Here is a 4,358-nt window from a genome sequence, read left to right as displayed (position 1 = left end):
CAAATGATATCATGCTACTGATGTTTAGTGTTCTTTGGGAATTAATGTGTTCTTCCAAGGCTTTGTATATGTCACCCAGAGACAATTAAGTTACATTTGGCTCAAGTGTTCACGATATGTGAGTTTTTAAAATAACGTGCTATTCTAACACTTCACCACAGATTAACATTTTGTGTTTAATTAAGGTCACATCTTCCATATGTCACTGAGAAATGCTATTGTCACATAAATTATGATAACCACGTGTTATAACTTATATAATATGATTTACCTAGGCAAGGACCCATATAACCTAACTTTTGAAAGATTGATATTTTCTAGAGCTCTACTTGAAAAGATATTCTTAATCAAAAACAATGGCAGCAGGTTTTTAACTTTGCTATTTTGAGACTAGTTCACTTAGTTTACTAGCAGGTATTTAAACTACTAAAATGTTAGTCGGTAAATTAGATTGCACTGACACCTGCTGGTCAGACAGTAAATTCCATAAAAATCATGTTTCACTAGCTTAAATGAAATCAAATAATTTGACTGTTTTTACAACTGCTATTTGCACTGGAGTTGTAAAATTAGCTAATTTAACAAATTAGCTGCTGTATGTGGTAATTTTTATGATTTATAATTCAATTTGACTGAAGTGGTTTGTTAGCCTCTGTAACTCTCTTGGAGTTCTTCATAATGGCCAGTGATATCTATTAAATAGCTTCGTTAAGAAGTAAAATGTCTGTGAAATCGCAACCTCTTCCAGTTGGCATTTACCACTGAGTGATGACATCATCATCATCATCATCACGTATTTTGGTCCTAAAAAACTGCGAACAATTAGTGATGTTTATTAAGTTAGAATTCACTTGCAGACAGTGCTCCTGGGGAGATAGGCTTAGGATGTAGGGGAGGTTTCAACAGAGCTAAACTCTATGGGATAAGTTTTTCTTGCTGGGAAATAAAAAATTCCTACTTTAAAACCTACTAATTCAATACTCACATTTAGGGTTACAGAATTTTACAACGGGAAATAAATTTACTGATCATTTAGTTCGTCCCTCTCTTTTGTAGATGTGGAAATTGAGACCAAGATAAATTTAAATAACTTGGTCACCTAGCTTACACCAGAAAAAAGTTCCCTGATAATCTCATTCTCTCATTCTCAATCTTCTTCAAGATTCTTTCCTATATAAATTGTCTTCACTAGATGTATATTATTTATTGTTTAAACCAAAAATATTTGGACACACATAAATATTCATACATAACTATGCTTACTTGAGAATTTATATTTAGCTTATGTTAACTCAACCATGCTGACTTTAACTAGAGACATTATTAAAAGACACAATCTATTATATAGTATTTCTCTGTGGTGCTGCAGAAATATATATCCATTCATATGTTCCCTCCCAGAAAATCAAGCTCCACTGTCCATTTCTTCAATATGTGAAAATGAAAAGAGGTATGTGAATCAGAAAAAGAAAATGAATGAAAAATAAACCTTAACCAGGGAAATTTCTGGCTCTTTGATCAGGTTGAGGGCCATAGAATCATGTATCAGATGTCTTATCAGGAATATAAGCACATTTTTCCTTAATGTTCTGTTCCAATAGGCATTGTTATGCAGGATAAAACTGTAAAAATGCAACTTTCATTGTGAGAAAGTGTGTGATATAAGACTGATTAAATATTCTCTGATATGTCAAATATGTTTTTTCTCAACTGTAGCGCTACTGACATTTGGGACACTTAGTTCCGTGTGGTGAGGGCCTGTCTCGTACACTGCAGGATGCTTGGCAGCGTCCCTGGTCTCTACTCTCCAGATACCAGGCGCAAGCCCTCCACTGCCACAACCAAAAATGTCTCCAGTCATTGCCAGATGTCCCCTCGGGGCAAAATCAGTCCAGGTTAGGACCTACTGCTGCAAGGTAAGACTGATTTCTTCAGATACATATGTATTTTTTAACTACTCAAAACTTTCCAATCAAGAATTTGATTCTTTTTCTTTTCAGATAAAAAAAATTGACATAGGAAAAGGAAAAGAGGCTCAAGGCATCTCTAGAGTAAATAAATACTTCATTTACATGTTCCTTCTGAGCTGGAGCTAAAGGGGGCTCCTTAAATTGTTTTCAGTATTTGCATATTTACTCTCGCTTCTTTTTATACTCTAAGGTATAATTATGACACAGTTACTACTTCACAACCAAGCTTTCTTTTTAACTGTTGGCCATGCTGCTCTTTATCAGTGATGGCTTTTACCATGTTCTTTAATTTTTTGGATATTGCAAAGTTCTCTCTACACATTATGGCCTGCGAAAGCAAAAGCAACCAGTGAATCTTAGGGCAGATATTTTCATCCCCATTTTGCAGATGAAATTAAGTCAAGCCAGGACTCAGTGCATGTTTCTAGCTTATCAAATGGTCTTTTCATCTATGGTAACTATATATTTGAAAATGTTTGAGTTGTAATTAAGAGGGCTTTCAAGGAGTGGAAGAAAGGAAAGAAGAATGGGGAAGGAGAAGAAGGCAGAAAAGGAGAAAGTGAACAAGGTTGAAAGCACCCTAGTAAAACAATAAACAATAAAAGCTGGTGTGGGGTAGAGGATGATCTAATCTCACCATGTAAGTCTTCCTAGCAACGCTTGAGATTCAGTACCTTCATATTCCTCCTTCGTAACAGCAATATCCTCTACTACCTCTCCCACACTCCATGCCCTGTCCCTCCTACCCCCTCAAGAGTATGCATTCTAGCATGCACAGATATCCCTTCCTGACCTCAGGCTCAAAGCCCTAGGTATTCCCCAGGGAAAACAAGTGTGACCATTTCTGTTGCTTCCAAATGGTTTATTGCTGGTACTAGGAAATTTTCAGTTTATACTGTCACCCTTGGAGTAAAGTTTTTAGAAGCACGTCAAATGCTTCCTGAAGCTTACATTGTCCTCCAATGTTTTGATCGTTGTTTACCTTTTCAGTCTTCTCAATACAGAATTCTATGAATGAGCATTCTCTCAAATCCGGCACCATTGGAATATTTTATACACATAAAAAATATATAAAAGAACTTTTCAAATAATATTTAATGTTGGGAAAACTTAGGAGAAACAGATGCTCTCAGATGGGGTATTAATAGGGTAGCCATGTCAACACCTCTGGAAACATTTAACAGTATGTAGCAAAAATCCTAAAAGCACACGTGTTACTAGATTGACCCAAGTATTGAACTTTGTGGGACTTCATTTTAAAGAAGTAATTATAGATATGCTCAAAGATGTCTTTTCAAGACAAAGATACTTATCCAAATATTTTTATAATAGTAAAAAAGTCTAAAATAAAATGGTAGCATGATTGAGTACCTAAATTATGGTTTATTCATATAATAAAATACCAGATAAACTATGCCAGTAAAATATATGCCAAAAAAAGTCTATGAGAATACATATGAAAATGCCATTGTTAATTGGGGTCATGGGCTTTTAATTATTTCTTGATGCTTTCCCGAATATGCCAAAATTGCTAGAATGAATATATACGGCTCTAATGATAAGAAAAAGACTGTCTAAAAAAACAAAACAAAACAAAACAAAAAAACAAACAAACAAAAAACAGTATTTGAAATAATGAAAAAAAGGTGAAATTGCCATGGTTTCTTGCCCATAGTTAAATGTAAATAATTTCCTGAATGTCTCACCTGTCGGACCTAGGAGCTTTCCTAACATCAGCTGGTAAGTGGAAGGATTAACTCTGCGCTTGCATCAATGACACTTTCATCCCAACAGCTTTCATTTATTGAACATATAAAATGAGCAGAGCACTGTGCTATATCTACGCAAGTTATCTCCTTTATTCCTTAAAACAAACCCCAGACAGATATTCTTCTTATTTTGCAGATGAGGAAACTGAGTAGTTAAGAGGTCTAGCAAGGATTTGAGCCCAAGTATTCTAATGGCAGAGTGTGCACAGCTGATCCCGTACACAGCATTGCTTCTTTTACAAAAGTTTAAACCTGAGCATCTCTTCTCTGGATCATTTGGGGCAAGAAAGAGAGGTGTTCAGGGAAAAATAGCTTTAGTAAGAGTCTAGGTACAATGCAAGAGTCTTTGTAATATAGACTGAACTGCATTTTGGTTTCATATTATTTGCTGTATAATAACTGAAACCGTGATATGATTAACCTATGTGATGCTTAAGACAAGTTTAAAAACACAAGATGGCAAATAAAATCTGGGATTATTTTTTCACAGATAATGTGACAAATATCTCTACCTTATTCTCAGCAACATATTAGAGTATCATATATAGAAATGTGTAAGAACACCAAGCACAAAAACATGAGTCTGCTTAGCTAACATAGAACACATGGATGGCAAAAG

The sequence above is a fragment of the Saimiri boliviensis genome, chromosome 11 (assembly GCF_048565385.1).
Source record: "Saimiri boliviensis isolate mSaiBol1 chromosome 11, mSaiBol1.pri, whole genome shotgun sequence".
Lineage (NCBI taxonomy): Eukaryota > Metazoa > Chordata > Mammalia > Primates > Cebidae > Saimiri > Saimiri boliviensis.
The sequence above is the reverse complement of the archived record's forward strand: the minus strand, read 5'-3'. Positions refer to the sequence as shown.